Below are 18,551 nucleotides of genomic sequence, written 5' to 3' on the forward strand. Positions count from 1 at the left end.
TATGTACATTGAACGCCAACGGGATGTAGATTGTGTCTGTGTGTGTCTGTGTGTGTCTGTGTGTGTGTGTGTGTGTGAGTGTGTGTATGTGTGTGTGTGTGTGTGAGAGTGTGTGTGACTGCAAACTCACGCACACACAGTCCTCTCCATTTCCCTAATTGCTTGTAGAGTATGCGTTGGTTCTGTAATCATGACTCCTATGAGAGCACTGGACCTGTTGAATCATATCTCTTGCTCTGTCATTAATCCCACCTCACATAGCAGAAAAGGTGAGAATAACATCTCCAGGCCTGTAAGGTGAGCTATAGCACCCCTGAATTAAAATAGCCCACCAGCAAAGAAAACAAAAAAATGATTAATTGTGCAGCGTATATTAAACTTAATTACATCGGAAGAATTACTTTGGATAGTCATCGCTCCAAAGTTTGAGGGTAATTACATCCGAATAAAACCTTTTTTTTTTTTTTTTTTTCGTGAATTAAGTCTCTTTATAAGTAATTCAGCGACTTTCACTAACAAGTTGATCAGATTTCTACCTCCATCAGAAGTCACTCTGTCTGTCCAGCGGTCACTGTCCGTTGTCCTGAAACCCTCACAGCTTTTTTCACACTCCAAAGACAAGGTTTTCTGTTTTCATATTTATCTTAACATCCGTTAAATATGCGATGCAACTGCCCTGTACTGCAGTTTCTTACAAGTCTTTGACACACACACGCATATACACAAAGACGCACGCACACACGCACACAAAGACGCACACATAAAGAAAGAAAGACACACACACAGTACTATTATGTTTCCAAGCGTGGGATTCACTTTGACTCTCTTCTCTGGAAGGCTCCATATCCCTCTCTCTGTCTCTCTCGCTCTCCCCACTTCAGTCCAGATTTATTTCAGCTCGAGAACTCCTGCTGTTTACTTATTCATGATTCTGGATCGCGTTTGATGAAAGGTGAATCGCCTTGTTTTCTATTCTCTTTTTTTTTTCTGGAGTTCACACTTCACGGATTGACAGATTCTATTTTGGTAACCCTTCCTTTTTTTTTTCCTTTTCCTGAACGAAAAGTGTGTGATTGTGTCACCAGATCAAATTCAGATTGATTGTTGAGTCCCTAACACATGTTGGACCAATATTGATTTACATTATTGGAATAAATTCTCTACATATTTCTCTCCCACAATCTACTTGTATTGCCACTTCTATTTGTGTTAGGAAACAAGCGTGTGTGTGTGTGTGTGTGTGTGTATATGTGTGTGTGCGTGTGCGTGTATATGTCTGTGTGTGTTGTGGCAACCCGTTTCCCCGATTGTCAATACCCGGCAGGAATCACACAGGAATCAAGGGTTAAAGCCGCAGTCGGCGTTTATTTCGAAGCCGTGCAACACACTAAATACGGTAATGCTGAGCTAGGGTCTCCGCGAGCCTCGTAGTCTCTGGCGCCTTCGTGTCGTCCTTATCTCCATTCTCCTCGAGTCAGTCCTCCGCTCCCCTTTTAGAGGTCTGCACCCACGTGTCCTCCCTCTGGCCAGGTGTCCCTCATCCGGCTGATGGGGTTGAGGGTTGTGCTGCTCTCTGTCGCCGGCTGGTGGATGGCGGTGGTACACGCCCTCCACCACAAACCCCCAGACCCTCCCGGTGGGGGTCGGGATGCCACACTCCTTCACCGCTTGATGAAGCCCCCGGTTGGCTGGGTCCCAACCCAGGCAGGCATCCCGGCGTGACAGGGCATCAGCGTTGGTGTGCTCCTTGCCCGGTCGATGGTCCACCTTGAAGTGGAATTCCTGGAGGGCCAAGAACCACCTCGTCACCCGGGCATTGGTGTCCTTGGCGCTGGCCATCCATTTCAGGGGGGCGTGGTCGGTGACCAGGGTAAACTCCCGGAGCTTACCCACGGTCCACTTGATGGCCAGGGCTTCTTTCTCCACCGTGGAGTAATTCCTCTCGTTGGGCAGGAGTTTCCGGCTGATGTAGGTGATTGGGTGCTCCTCTCCGGCCCGGACCTGGGACAGCACTCCCCCCAGCCCTACTTCCGAAGCATCTGTGTGCACAATGAGGGGGAGAGAAAGTTCAGGGGTTATGAGCACCGGCTCCGAGCATAGGGCTTCCCGGAGGGTCCCGAAGGCCTTCTCGGCCGCCTCGGACCACCGGACTCGGTCGGGCAAGGCCTTCCGGGTCAGGTCATTGAGGGGGCTGGCCAGCGTGGCGAAGCCGGGTATGAACCGCTGGTAGTACCCTACCAACCCTAGGAACGACTTCACCTGCTTTTTCGAGGTGGGGCGGGGCCAGTCCCGGATGGCGGCCACCTTGCTCTCCTGTGGCCGGACGTTTCCCCGCCCTACCCGGTACCCCAGGTAGGCCGTCTCCTCCAGCCCGAGGCGGCACTTGGCCGGGTTGGCGGTTAGACTGGCCCTCCGTAGCTCCCCCAACACGGCCCGCAGCTGCCGGAGGTGGACATCCCAGCTGTCGCTGTGGATGATTATATCATCAATGTAGGCGGCGGCGTAGGCCCGGTGAGGCCGTAGGAGCTGGTCCATCATCCTCTGGAACGTGGCCGGGGCCCCGTGGACGCCGAAGGGGAGGACGGTGTACTGATATAGGCCCCCCGGGTTCGCGAACGCCGTCTTCTCCCGGGCGGTCCGGGTCAGCGGCACCTGCCAGTACCCCTTGGTTAGGTCCAGGGTAGTGAGGTATCTGGCTGGCCCGAGTCGTTCGATCAGCTCGTCCACCCTGGGCATGGGATAGGCGTCGAACTCTGAGACCTCATTCAGCCTCCGGAAGTCATTGCAGAACCTGACCGTCCTGTCAGGTTTGGGCACGAGGACGACTCGGCTGGACCGGGCGCTGCGTGATTCCTCGATGACCCAGAGCTTGAGCATTCGTCCCACCTCCTCCTGGATGGCCTCCCGCCGGGCTTCTGGGATCCTGTAGGGGGGGACTCTCACCGTTACCCCTGGCGCCGTCCGGATATCGTGGTGGGTGACCGTTGTTCTCCCCGGGACCTCCGAGAACACGTCCTGGTGTTGCAACACCATCTCATCGAGGTCCTGCTTCTTGGCCGGGCTGAGGTCCTCCCCTACCGGGACCACCGGGAATTGGCATCGGGCCACCAGCGCCAGGGGTGCCGGGTCTGGCGGGTCCACTCCCCCCCTCCACTGCTTCAGAATATTTATGTGGTACAGCTGGGTGGGCTTGCGTCTCCCGGGCTGTCGCACCCGGTAGTTCACCTCCCCCACTCGTTCGACCACCTCGCATGGCCCCTGCCATTTGGCTAGGAATTTGCATTCCGCCGTGGGGACCAGGACCAGTACCAGGTCTCCTGGGCGGAAGGTGCGCAGCTGGGCCCCCCTGTTGTAGACCCTCGCCTGGGCCTGCTGTGCTCGCCGTAGGTGGTCCCGCACGATGGGCCACACTCTGGCCATGCGGTCCCTCACCTGCTCTACGTGGTCCAGCGTGGTGCGGTGGGGGGACGGCTGGCTCTCCCACGCCTCCTTGGCAAGGTCTAGGATTCCCCGGGGTCTCCTCCCGTACAGCAGCTCGAACGGAGAGAAGCCGGTGGAGGCCTGGGGCACCTCCCGCATGGCGAACAGGACATGGGGCAGCAGCTGGTCCCAGTTCTTCCCGTCAGCATCCATGGCCTTCCTCAGCATCTGTTTCAGTGTCTTATTGAAACGCTCCACGAGGCCGTCCGTCTGGGGGTGGTACACTGACGTCCGGAGCTGCTTGACCTGGAGGAGGCTAAGCAGTTCCTTAATCACACGGGACATAAAACACGATCCCTGGTCTGTCAGGACCTCCCTGGCTATCCCCACCGGGCTAAACAGAAGCATGAGCTCCTTGGCTACCGCCGCGCGAAGGGGTAGGGCTTCGGGGTACCTGGTGGCGTAGTCCACCAGCACTAGGATGTACCGGTGCCCCCGGCTGGTTTTGGGGAGGGGCCCCACGATGTCGAGGGCTATCCGGTCGAACGGGGTTTCTATGATGGGCATGGGAATCAGGGGGTTTCTGGCCGTGGCTCGAGGGGCTGCCCGCTGACACTCGGGACACGCCTGGCAGTGCTGCTCTACGTCCCTTTTTACCCCTGGCCAGTAGAACCTCGCTAAAACCCGGTCCCGGGTTTTGTCCATGCCCAAGTGGGCTCCCAGGAGGTGTGTGTGGGCCATAAAGAGCACCTTGCTGACATACGGACGCGGGACCACTAATTGTTCCCTCACCCCACCCTCTCCTGCCACTACTCTGTATAGCAGCCCGCCCCTGGTGCTGAAGTGTGGGTGTGGTGGGTAACTCACCGAGTCCCGTGCCTGTCCGTCGTGGGCCAAGACGTGGCTCCACGCGTGTTTTAGCGCCTCGTCTCAGAGCTGGGCAGTGGCGAACTGGCCGGGTCGGGTCGAGCCTTCCCCCCTTTCCGGCAGGAAGTCCGAGAACTCGGTGAAGGGGGAACTCTCCGGCGCCTCCGGGGGGTCCGTTCGGGAGGGGGCCGGGAGGGTTTCCGGCGGCCCGGCGCCGGTGGGTCCTCCCGCCGCTCGGATCGGGGACCCCGGTGGAGAGGGCCCGTTCCCCGCCGAGTCCTGGTCTTCCTCCGTTCGCCCTCCGGGGGAGGACAGGAGCCTGGTAGCCCCGTAGGCCTGTCGCGCTCCCTTCAGCCCTCTGCGGGGTGGTTCTCTCCAGCTCCGGCGTTCGCGCGCGGGGTCCCATAGCCGGTGGAAAATCGGGCAGTCCCTCCCGATTTCCACCTCCCGGTACCGGCAGCGGTACCGGGAGGTGGGGTACGATCCCGGCCCGCGTCGTGAACGTCCCGTGCGGGGTCCGGATGACAACGTGCCAGGTCTCATACGTCCGGGTGTCCCCGTGCACGCAGGCCACCATCATGGGGACCCCTTCCTTCCCGCCCGCCAAGTCGGGGCGGAGGAGAGTGACCACGCTTCCGGTGTCCACGAGGGCCTGCGTGTCCCGGTTCATCACCCGCGCCGGTATGGTCGGGCTTCCTGACGTCCCCTGCGCCCAGCAGGTCGCCAGCATGCAGGGCCGGTTCGCCCCCGGGTCTGCGTCGGCCGACGGCATCGACACATCTCGGTTCCCCGGGCAGTCGCGAGCGAGGTGGCCGGGTTGGCCGCACCCATAGCAGCGCCTCCACTCGCTCCTCTCCTGTCTCCAGCTCGGCGGGTCGGGGAGGTGTCTTGTGGCCCCGGCCGCGGGTCCTCGTGGGTCCCGGCGGGTCTCGGCGCGTCGTGGGGTGGTCCCGGTTCGGGCGCTCTGTTGGGCCACCTGCCAATTCTCCAGTCGCCGGACCAGGTCGTCGACGGTGTCGGGTTGGTGGTGGGCCATAATCTGCCGCGCGTCCGGTGGGAGTCGGCGGAGCGTGTGGTCGATGATCACCCGATCGATGGGGCTGGGCCCTTCCCCCGCCTTCAGCCACCGCTTCACCAGCCGAGTGAGCTGGGCGATCTGCGTTCGGACGGCGCCCCGGTCGTCGAGCCGCCAGTCGGCGACGCGTTGTGCGCGGGCCGCGAGGTTGTGGCCGTAGTAGGCCAGGATCGCCTGCTTGAGAGTCGGGTACTGCCGGGCGGCCTCCGCCGGTAGGTCCTGGCTCGCCTGCTGGGCGGGCCCGGTGAGGAACGAGGCCAAGATATGGGCCCACTGCTCCTCCGGCCAGCTTTCCCTCTGGGCGGTCCGCTCGAACATCTCGAGGTAGGCCTCCACGTCGTCGTCGGGGCCCAGCCTGGAGAGCCGGCTGGTCGGGGCGGCGGTCGGGGTGGCGGTCGCGGCGGCGGCGGCGGTCGCGGCGGCGGTCGCGGCGGCGGTCGCGGTGGCGGTCGCGGCGGCGGCCGCGGCGGCGGTCGCGGCGGCGGTTGCGGCGGCGGTCCCGGCGGACTGCTGGGTGAGCCGTAGTACGGCCTCGCGGAGCAGGGCTAGACTCTCCGCGGTCTCCCGCTGCTGCTGCTGGGCGGACGTCACCGCACTCTCCTCCGGGTTCTGCATGTCGACTGAGGGGGGTTGTAGAGGGGGTCGTCAGACTGCCTGCAGTCTCCACCATATGTGGCAACCCGTTTCCCCGATTGTCAATACCCGGCAGGAATCACACAGGAATCAAGGGTTAAAGCCGCAGTCTGCGTTTATTTCGAAGCCGTGCAACACACTAAATACGGTAATGCTGAGCTAGGGTCTCCGCGAGCCTCGTAGTCTCTGGCGCCTTCGTGTCGTCCTTATCTCCGTTCTCCTCGAGTCAGTCCTCCGCTCCCCTTTTAGAGGTCTGCACCCACGTGTCTTCCCTCTGGCCAGGTGTCCCTCATCCGGCTGATGGGGTTGAGAGTTGTGCTGCTCTCTGTCGCCGGCTGGTGGATGGCGGTGGTACACGCCCTCCACCACAAACCCCCGGACCCACCGGTGGGGGTCGGGATGCCACAGTGTCTGTGTGTGTGTGTGTGTGTGTGTGTGTGTGTGTGTGTGTGTGTGTGTGTGTGTGTGTGTGTGTGTGCGTGTGTGTATATGTGCGTGTGTGTGTGTGTGTTGCTGACAAGGATGGATGGATGAATATGAACATCTCTCCCCCCGCTTCCTTCAATGGCCCCGTCTTGGGGGTCCACGTGCACACCCCTCACACGTGCACACCCCTCACACGTGCACACCCACTGCTCAGTGCAATGGACCACTGCACTCCTCGTCAACCTCTCTGCTGTGTGTGGTCCTTTGTGGTGTGTTTTGTGTTTGTGGTCCTGAGTATGAATGTGTGTGTGTGTGTGTTTTTGTATGGATATATATATAATCTTTGTCTATTAGTGTTAACATTAATCGGTGAGTTTTTGTGTGCGTGGACTGTGTGTGTGTGTGTGTGTGTGTGTGTGTGTGTGTGTGTGCGTATGCCCGTATTTAAACATGCTGTCATTTCATGGTGCATCTCTCTCTATTTGCAAACACACACACACTTCTAAACTGAATGCACATCCCTTCCAACTCAAATACTCCATCACACACACACACACACACCCACACGCACACACTATTGTGTTGTCTTATTTCTTATTTAGCTCCCATGGGGGACCATAGGGGTGTGACTAAATGTAATCGTTGCCCGCCTACAGACACCCAATGGGCTGGTTGGCACCTCACATAAGGTAACCGGTTCGGTCTGGTTTTAGCGTTAGGGTTGTTGGCGGTCAGGATTGAGATGTTTTCTTGTACGTTGAGCTTTATCGGGACTTATACACATACACCGCTGAAAGTTGGCGGTACGGATATTTTATTGTATTTTATTTTATCTTTCTCTATGCTTACACCGTGTACCTTAACAATAAAGAACACAAGACCTAGCTTAAGTCCAAATGAACGCTACTTCCATGAAGAAGTATTTCTGGCCTAGTTTCGGGGTGGCTTACAGAGAAAGAGAGAGAGAGCTGGAGTCTTAAAGCGAGAGAACGAGAGAGAGAGAGAGAGAGCTGGAGTCGTAAAGCCAGTGAACGAGAGAGATAACGAGGGAGAGAGAGAGATATAATGAGAGAGAGAGAGAGCGAAAGAACAAGAGGGAGAGAGAGAGAGAGAGCGAGAGCTGGAGTCTTAAAGCGAGAGAACGAGAGAGAGAGAGAGCTGGAGTCGTAAAGCTAGTGAACAAGAGAGAAATAATGAGGGAGAGAGAGAGAGAGAGCGAAAGAACAAGAGGGAGAGAGAGAGAGAAGAGAGAGTGAGAGCTGGAGTCTTGAAGCAAGAGAACGAGAGAGAGAGGGTCTTGACAACCAGAATATAAGGCTAAGAATCACACAGTGTCCCCTCTGGTGAAATATTCAGAGGGATAATTCACAGTACATTTCACAGGTTGGAACTTTAATCGGAGGCGACGTTTAAAATCTTGGCATAGCCTCCACCCCCGCCACACACACACACACACACACACACACACACACACACACACACACCCCTTGTCTCCCATGTCCGGTAAAATGGGGGCAGATGGGTGTGTGTGTTGCTGGGGGCGGGGGTGTTTCTGTGAGGGGGGAGTTGATGGTAGAGGTTGTGGTGGCAAGGGGGGGCTGGCGTTTCCTGCACGGCCTTCGGATAACCCTTGATCGGGTCGCACGCGACATGCCACACATCATGATTTGATCCGAAATAGAAATTGCACATTTTTAGCTCGAGAGAGCTTTCATAACCAGTACTGGCCCCTTTGATCCCCCCCCCCCCCCCCCCCCCCCCCCCCCCCCCCCCCCAAAATGAAGGAATGCTGACTCACTCGTCCAAGCGCACTTATTCACTGAGACGTGTCCGGGTTATTCAGAACAAATGGGGATTTTCTCTGTCTTTTGGGATGAAATGTGCGTTGCGTCACTTCAGAGATTGTGAAAGTTTGTGGATCATAAGAAACAGTGAAGGGAGTGACTTTGACACAATGTCAACGTTTGAATCTCCTCTCTCCGTCCTTCATGAATGAACGCTGACTCACTCATCTCAGCGCACCTCTTTCCCAGCCCTGCTTCTCATTCAACTCTTACTGTCTCTCCTGGGCTCACTAAAACATCCATTACCGATATGTCTTTCGAAACCACTCTGTATTATTTCCTTCTTTCGGAATGATCGTGCATTGTGTCACCTCAGATTGTGAAAGTTTTTGGATCATAAGAAACACTGAAGGGAGTGACTTTGACACAATTTCAATGTCCTCTTCGGAGCAGCACAATTAAGCAATTCTGACAAACTGTGTCAGAATAACGGATGTTTAGGCGATCCCACAAGAGACGCTAATGATTAAATGATATTGTATTTGTATAGCCTTTAATCACAGGTACAGTCCCAAAGGGCTTAACAGGCCGTATATTTATGACCTCCCCCCCAACCCTAGCTCCCCAGAGGGCAAGAAAAAACTCCCTTAATTACCAAGGAAGAAACGCAGAGTGGGATTCCCTCCTTCCAGGGATGGTCAGAAGTGCAATGGGTAAATGGGTGAATAGGTCATTCAATTGCATTCACCCCATACAAAAGAAAGTGCATGCAAAAGATGCAGACAACTGCTAATTTAGTGATTACACAAAACGCATCGATACAATCAGGAACAGAACCAATCACATAATCAGACTGAAAAAATGGGAACGATTGTATAGATGGTTTGGTCGCCCAGACTGGTGCGGTACCTTAAAAACCTTTTCCTGTCTCTTTCTTTGTGTACTTCTGCATCCCTCCCAACAGTTGGGGTTGTGAGTAGAGATGGATCCTTTTCCTCCTAGAACATGGAAAGCCCATTTATCAGAGATAGGGGGCATGCAGTCAAATCCCCTAGGATGCCTAGGATGTGAGTGTGAGTTGTGATATGAGAGAGAGAGAGAGAGAGAGAGAGACGTTTACTGTGATGTTTTAGCAACATCTGCACCGTGGTACCGTTGAAGGGATGGAGAAGAACGCATTTCGTCTTTTTCCTCACCATATTGTCGTCAGTCTCTGGGGTTTGATGGAGACGGAAATGTGTTGCCGCAGTGTGTCTAGTTTGTGGGAACGTTGAATGGAAAGTGTTGATGCAAATCAACATATGTGTAAACAGAGCAAGCTTTGTAAATGTCAACACTTTTGTGTTTTCTCGTCGGGGATTGGCTGGCGTCTGCTTTGTGAAGGTCGGGGAGTCGAGACTTTGTGTTTGTTTGTTTGTTTTTTGAGGGCGGTTTTCAGTATTTAAATATCTGAAGGTCATTTTGATTTTGTTTGTTTGAGCGTCGCGGTGCTATGAACGAGTACGAAACACATCTGATAACTCTCTCTCTCTCTCTCTCCCTCTCCCTCCCTCCCTCTCTCTCGCTCTCTCTCTCTCTGGTAACAGGGCGTTAGCCCTTAATCGTAGCGATTCAGCGGTTTAACCCTAAGTCGTTGACTGCGTTCACTTGACCTCTTTTGCTGTGTTTTTAATTTTTTACCGAAAGCAAACGGAAATTCTGCAACCCGCTTAGCATTATAAAGTAAATAAAATATACATTTTAATTAATAATTCCTATCTCCAAAAGTAAATGAATATCAATGATGATATCTTGCTTGTCTTTCATGACAGAAACACAGGAACGTTAAACCTACAAGAAACATAAATTACACAACTAAGCACTATAACTAAATACGAGAAAAGTGTATACATTAAGTTCCAGGACATACAACATACAACAAGCAGGAGGGGAGGGACTGCGCGGCTATGCAGTGTCTAGGTGAACTCTGAACAGGCCAGATTCTTGAATCTTTTGTGGTGGACTGTGTTAACCTCTGTCTGCAAAAGGGAAATGGTTTCAAATGACTTCACAGCTTTTGTTCAAACTTTGAGATGCTTTGAGACTTCACAGAGTTCGCAGAGGTAGAAAAATCCATCGCCACATAGGTCCTGAGGAGCGATTAGCGTCATTATGGCAACGATCATATTCCTACATTTATCAGACGCTAAACACACACAGGCGTACTGATTTGCTTCCCTGAGTATAGCGTGGCAAATGTATTAAATTATCCGTTATGTGTATTTATAGGTGGCTTACACCACCTTTAGTAAAAAGACACTAACAGCGCCTTTCCTACGACAGAATGAGCTACCAGAACACCCCTAGCTTAACGTTTAAACACGATTTATTCCTCAAGCAAATAGTTAGTGTGTGTTTCAATGTGCCTATCAGACCTGCAGACCTTTAGAACCAGGATGCTATTATATACTAAGCCTTCAGGCTTTATTGTGTCATCCCTGACTATTTATGTATTTTAAAGTGCCGTTCTAAAAGAGTGATGTTCATATTTTACAACAAAATGGTCAAATAAAAACAAACGAAATCAATCAATCAATTAGCAGCATGAACTTTGCAGTACGGAAACCACAAAGGTCTATGGCTGTTATTGGCCTTTCCAGACAGAATTAAGACGGAGGACATCGCTCTCTTAACGCTGAAATATGATTTATTCCTCAGCCTCTGAAGCCCTCAGAGTAATAGCCTCTTCATGTACTTTATTCCATTAAACCTAATAGCTTTCTAATTGTGAGCGCATTAATAAGAATCAGAGCAGAACAGAAGGGTTATGGGGGGGAAGAGTGAGGGGGGGGGTCGAAAAGAAATGGAGGGAAATTGTACATTTCAAGGGAGAACAGAGGCTTCTCTCTCTCTCTGGATTTCAACAATACCATGGATAAATTCATGTCCTACAGCTGATTTGTCCTAACAATCGATAGTACTGACCATCACTAGGTCAACCCATTCCCCGTAAACAGAGATAGGATAAGACGCTACGCGATGCTAAGTACTGTTTTTAACCGCCAGTGCCAGTCACAATTGAAAAGGAGAGTGCACAGAATACTGTAATCAGGTGTTTGTGAATTCTTAAAGCCTCTTAGCTATGAACTAAGAGATGTTCAATATTTCCCATTTGCGACTTTAACAGACCTGTTTAAAGGCGACATATTATACCACCAGGTGTGCGTGTGATTAGCCGTTACAGGTCGTTTGGAAATCTGCCTCTTCTGACATCACAAATGGGCATGTCCACCTAGATGTATGACAGATGAGCAACGTTTGCTACAGTCCACTGAGTAGGCTGGTAGACTGATACAGCGTACATCTAGGTGGACACGCCCACTTGTGATGTCAGAAGAGGCAGATTCCCAAAATGGCTTGTAACGGCTAATCACACTCATATATCACACTCGTATAATATGTCACATATAAGAGTCTCCACTAGAGAGAATCCTGCTTTTATTCAGTGTTAGACACTTTACCCAAACTCGTAGAAGCATATTTGGGGCATCAAAAACAAACAACAATTCCATCACCTCAGTGCTGCACCTCACAGAAGCAGCACTGGTGGTGCTGATGCTGCAATGTCATGGCAATGAGGTGATGGGAAAGCTTCAATCTCGTTGAATCAAACCGTGATAACATACAAGGCTCCCCGTCAGTTTCAAAAGAAAGTTGGCAGAAAAGACGAGATTGCACAAACAGCAACAAGACCCTCAATCAGCCAATCACACTTTACCACATAGCGACACTAAGCACAGGGCTGTCACTGCTAGCAGTTATGGGCGGCTTCGCCGCCGCGGTTAGCACTAGCCGTCAGCAGCAGAGCAGCGGCGGTTTGACGTGGTAAGAATGGAAAAGGGGCTTGTGAGTTGAATGACTTGAATGGGTTTAAGTCCCGGGCTAGCCAAAGCCATTATAATGTGTGTGTGTGTGGGTGTGTGTGTGAGAGAGAGAGTGTGTGTGACAGAGAGAGAGTGCGTGTGTGTGTGTTGGTGAGGAGGGGGGGCGTTGCAAGCCCTTGTTTGTATAATCGGTATAATTCCATAATTCTATAATTCCCTCCTTCATCTCTGAAATGAAACCTTCCTTTTATGGGGATCTCCGTCTGAAAGCCTGATGCCGACACAGAGTGCTTGATGCTAGTGATTACACTCGCGTTTGCCTGTTCTTTCGCTTCAGTTACAGGTACAAGTGGCCTGTGGGACGATGTTGTACCTTCCCCCCGGTTATAAAACAGCCCCCCATCGTCTCTCTGCTAATATTTTTTAATTCCATAAATAGGGGAATACAGAGAAAGTACGGCTGAAATATGGAGAAAGACGTTCACTATTACGTATCACCTCAATGTAGTACCGTGTAGATTTGTGATATTGTGAAATAAGTGTCCAACTTTCTGTTTAAAAAGAAAAATCTGAAATATATGTTGTTTGTTGCTCCAACCGTTTATAAATTGTTCATTCGATTAACATCAAAAATATGTACAATATATATCTGTCGGTATAGTAAGGATGTTCATAGAAATAAGTGCTAAGCATTGACAATCCCAAGGTTAACGCATTCCCTGTATACTAAAAAGATAGCTAGGATAAGACGCTATGCAACGCTAAGTACTATTTTTAAGTACTAGTGCCATATTACTATTGGGACTGCAAAAAATAATTCTTTCAAGTTTCCGTCACGGTTGCAAAGGAGAGTGCACAGAATGCTGCAATCAGGTTTTTGAAATTCTAAAAGCCTCCCAGCTACGAACTAAGAGATGCTCAATCTTACAAGGTTGTTGACCTTAACATACCAGTTCAAACAAACCAGTAAAGATTACCAGTTGCTGTTGGCTGGGAGTTGCTAAGAGTCGCCACTAGAAAGGATCCTGCTTTTATTCAGTGTTAAGGCTCAGTTATGGTTCCACGTCGACGCAACACAAGGACCATGCAGATGCTTCGACGCAGCCGTGAACCTGTTTTGGTTCTGCGTCGGGTTTTAGTGAGCGGACCAATCACAGCCCTTGCTGCTGCATCGCCACGACGCAAGGTTACAATTTTTGGGAGGCGCACCTTAGGCCCTTGTGGTGAACACAAGGAGGGTCCACAAGGACGGAATGGGTCTGTAACCCCCTTGCAACTAGTCGACGTGGAACCTTAACTAAGCCCTTAGACACTTCACCAAAAAACTTGTAGTCACAGATTTGGGGCATCAAAAACAAACAACTCCCATCACCTCGTAGCAGCGGCACTGATGCTGCGATGCCATGGCAACAAAGTGATGGGAAAGCTTCAAACTCAGGTACCGGACGAATCAAACTGTGATAACATACAAGGCTCCCTGTCGGTTTAAAAAAAAACGTTGACAGAAAACTCCACATTGCTCAAACAAAGGCCCTCAATCACTGAATCACACTTTCCCACAGAGCGGTACAAATCACAGGGCTGTCACTGTTATCAGCTATGAGCAACGCCGCCGCCGCGGTTAGCACTAGCCGTCAGCAGCAGAGCAGCGGCGGTTTGACGTGGTAAGAATGGAAAAGAGGCTCGTGAGTTGAATGACTTGAATGGTCTTCGGTGTTGGAGTAGCCAAAGACATTTTAGTGTGTGTGTGTGTGTGTGTGTGTGTGTGCGTGTGTTTCTGTGTGTTTGACAAAGAGTGTGTATGTGTGTGTGTGTATGGTTGTGTGTTTGACAAAGAGTGTGTGTGTGTGTATGTGTGTCAGAGAGAGTGTGTGTGTGTGTGTGTCTGAGAGTGTCTGTGTTTGTGACAGAGAGAGTGTGTGTTTGTGAGAGACAGAGAGTATGTGTGCGTGTGTGTGTGTGTATGTGTGTGTGTGTGTGTGTGTGTTTGTATGCGCGAGTTGGCGAGGAGGGTGGGAGTTTTGGCAAGGCCTGCTTGTATAATCGGTATAATTCCATAATTCTATAATTCCCTCCTTCATCTCTGAAATGAAACCTTTTTATGGGGATCTCTGTCTGAAAGCCTGATGCCGACACAGAGAGCTTGACGTGAGGCTGTTCATTCCATTCATTTGCAGGTACAAGTGGCCATATGGGACTATGCTGTACCTTTATACAACATTAAATTATAAAACACCCTCTCATCGTCTCTCTGCTCCTGAAGACCAGTGTTAGAAAGTCAGTGTCGTTTTCAGCTCAAAGTTAATCCTACGAGGTGATGGGAGTTGTTTGTTTTTATGCCCCAAATTTGTGTCTATAACTGTTTGAGGTGAAGGGTCCAAAACTGAATAAAAGCAGGATTAAATGAGTAGTGGACTACAAAGAAAGTACGGTGGAAATATGAAGAAAAGTGTTCACTGATACTGATCAACTCAACACAGACACATGTAGATGGTGATAACTGTTAATTATTTGTTATCTAGAACTTGAAGTATAATTTTTTCTTCAGTAGATGTTGTTCATGGCTCCAACCTTTTATTAAAGGTTCACTAGATTCAATTTAGAAACAATGTAATTGGTTTTATACATACCTGGTAACAGCTTCCACAGAGTTTTCTATTAGGTGTCATCGTAGCTATTTTTAAACACTGGTTATGTTGCTGCAGATTTTTCTACACTTCACTCAGTAAGTAAGCTGAAAGTGTGCTGTAAAAATACGCTTTGCTTGTTTACTTCCGATATTCCAGTTTATCGGGAGCAATCGTCTCCTTAGATTGATACTTTTTTTCACCTGTTTTAAGGCAGGAAGTCGACTGGATCTCTTCCCTTCCACCAGTCAGAAGAACCAACAAGTGGCTTCTCAAAATGTGTCCACGACTGCACTGAAAATAAGCTAAATGTCATCCTTAAAGGCCCCCCACCCAAACTGTATCGTTTCATAATGATTCCCTTCCGCCCTTGTCTATCCATTTCTATCGTCACGGTAGTACCGCCTGGCGTACGACTATTACAGGAGCACTTACGCCCGGGCTGACTTCCAAAAGTGAGCCGCCTGATTGGTCCATGCAGACACCAATTTATAAGGGATTTGGATGCTTACAAAATGGACGTATGCGAGGCAGTATCACCAACACTGTGGAGGATGACGAGAGACCTGAAGTGAGTCCAACCTTTAATAGATTGCAGTTGATTATTTAGAGCTGGCTATCCCTTTAAGCCTACTACCACCACCGTAGTGTTGGTGTGTATAGCACCGCAGTAATTGGGTTGAAATGTAATATACAAAAACAGACCTTTTGTGACGGAATCCGCTATCTTCTCTTGCTATAAAACCTCTTCTTCTTCCTATTAGCGTTTCCTGTCCTCATTCCAGGCATGACTGCCTCACTGTAGATGTCTTTCAGCAGTGTTGCAACCCTGGTCAGTGATTGGCTGTTTCCACACACCCAAGCCCCATCATGGTTTATTTCACATTACTACAGGGCTTGGTCGAATGATCAATTCAGATTGGTCAATTACGGCATTCTACAGCCTTTTATTTTTTAAGGTGGACTGTTGCTACGGGTAACAGACTGTTGCTAGGGACATTATTTATGAATGTAGAATCAAACAAACTTTTTTGTTTGAAGATGTCATGTTTTAGTAGGTGACACTGAATTAAACGTTGCGGTTTAGTAGGTAACACTGTGGAATACAAGTGTTTCTATATTACATTGGAAAGGAAACGGGTGGCGTGGTGAGGACATTGGAACACAATGGGATTTAAATGTTGCAATCTTTTACAAGATGGTTCCAGTTTATAATTTAAACTATAAACTGTTTCTTGGTAACATTGCAGAGCATACAAGATAAAAATCTGTGTTTATTGCATTAAGTATGGAAGGATATATGTAGCAAAATCCAAATGGCCATGCAATTTGCAATTCAATAAGTCATTGCATTATGCAATTTAATAATGTAATTTGAAAATACGTTATTCAAAGTGTATTTTACTATGCAAAGTGACAGTGAAATCCTGAATTCAATTTGAAAAAGTTGAAAAAAATAGAATTACATTTTCTCACATTTTTAGAGTGCCTTTAATGAAGTGGAAAGCTATAGCGCCCCCGTGAGTGCTATGCCCTTCGCCACCCTCCGTGTGCAGCAAAATTCAAATGACATTTCAATCCACAAAGCGCTTTGCATAAGATTTTGCAAAATGTTTTGCAAAAGATTTCGCAAAGCGTATCAGCCAATCTACGTCAATTCCTTGTAATTTCTTTGCTTATGCTCAATTTTGTCAGCAATGGAGGAGATTGTCGCTATGCGCTGAAGTTTGGCAGATGATGAGGAGAACAATGGTGTTGAAGACAGGGATGCAGTTGATAGTCTGCGTGCTCTGGGAGGCAGACGACAGGAGTACATGACTCCGTAATCCGTAATCCGTAATCCTACTCCGTAACCACGGATACCCATCGGGGGGGGCAATTCTGCGCCCGAGAGATCTTATATGATGACTACTAGTACACTTCTAACCATGTTAATAGTGTTAAAAATAAACTTCAAAAGCTTTTCAAATCTTATTTGGTAATTTATTGGTCCTTAATGTCAGGGGAAACTAGCAACGATAAATGACTCGGTGTAGAAAGTCAACTGCGCTGGGTGCAAGATAGGGCCCGAAGTGCCATAACCTTCGGAGTTGCAGTTTTCTGATCTGACTTAATTTGAAACTTAACTCGAGCAGCAGGTATCCCATAATAACACAACTCAACTGTGGCATCCTGCAGTTAAACAGAAACTACAAATGAATGATGAATTACATTATGCATTTCATGTATATATTATATTTTCAACAAAAATAACACAACGCATAACAGTTATCCGTGCCAGTCGACAAACTCGCCGACAATTCAGGATATCGAAAAGGATTTGTTAATGTGGGCGCATCGTGTAAAACCTATTTTCCAATCCAGGCTTAGACATGAGGGCCTTTTGTGTATGGTGCACGTCAAAGGAAATGCACTGAAGACGTACGTAAACCTAAGTCTAGTTCCCAGTAGTACTCAATTTTAAATTGTCCCCTCCTTGTCTCTGAATGGAAACACGTTAGTGTGCTTTGCGCATAGACAGATTTTCAGTTAGAAAGGGGACGAATAGAAAATAATTCTCGTTATTGTCATTGCACATAGTACAGCGAAATTTAAATATCTTCCAGACGGTTTGTTTCACAAAAAACAAAAACAAAAAAAAATTGTAAGAAAGGTAAAAAGTATATGATAAGAAGGAAAGGTACTGTTTACCTCAGCTGCTATTCTTATGTATCTGTATAAAAGAAAATAGGTTTTACAGGAGACTCAGTCGGAAGGCCAGAGCATCGGATGTTGTGCCATCAGGTGGGGGAGGAAACGCCTCGACCCAAGGCCTCACAGGAAGGAGAGTTTACGATGAAACTTCTTCTTCTCTCCTTGTCTCCCCTTTTAATGTGTGTGGGTGTGTGTGTGTGTGTGTGTGTGTGTGTGTGTGTGTGTGTGTGTGTGTGTGTGCGTGTGTGTTGGAGGTTCTCTTCATGGCCTTGTAGGCCAATGGCAGTGAAAGCTTTGTAAATGTTTGTGTGTCATTGGATTGGGAGGGGGAATTGCTGACAGATATTTGTAACAAGCTGTGTGTGTGTGTGTGTGTGTGTGTGTGTGTGTGTGTGTGTGTGTTGGTTTGGGGGGGACGCATTTGTGTTATTGTGTATGTAGGAAAGTGTGTGTGTTTGGCGGTAGATGCATGTGTGCTATTGTGTGTGTAGGAGAGAGTGAGTGTGTGTTTAGTATTTTTGCTTGTTAGAGACAGATTTGTGTGTGTGTGCATGGGAGAGAATGATTGTTTGGGAGAGGATGCATGTGTGCTGTGTATGTTGGAGCGAGTGTTTCTCTGCGTATATACACTCATAACTATGTAAAATTAATCTCTCTCTCTCTCTCTCTCACTATGGGGTTCCCAAACTAGGAACCTTTTATGTGCGTAGGTAGTGTGGTAGAAAATAACCGAGTTCTATCACTTCAACTAACTAAGAGAGCATGAGGAATCGGGGAGTCCGGATCAAGTATTGACAGAGACTTTATTGTTACCCGCAAACAAGCAACAACAAAGCCGAGGGAGGTTTGCAAAGACACTGCCGGGTCGTCCGATCCCGGTCTTTTTTATTCTTTCAAACTGAACTGTTTTGCATATGGTATGACCGCCCTCGGTACATGCTCAGGACGGTCATACATTCCATTAAGTATGTGGTCATCTTCTGCAGTTAATCTAAACATTAGGTGGACGTCAGTACGCCTGGGCCCCAGACTCTGATTTTGCTGCTTTCCACTATTAATGTATATACATGATATATAGGCCTGATAATACTCATAGTTATTATAAAAGTAATGGTTAATTTCTCCCATAGTAGCTCAACTTTTATTAGCACAAACAGCAGAA

Source organism: Pollachius pollachius, assembly GCF_949987615.1.
Source record: "Pollachius pollachius genome assembly, chromosome: 13".
Lineage (NCBI taxonomy): Eukaryota > Metazoa > Chordata > Actinopteri > Gadiformes > Gadidae > Pollachius > Pollachius pollachius.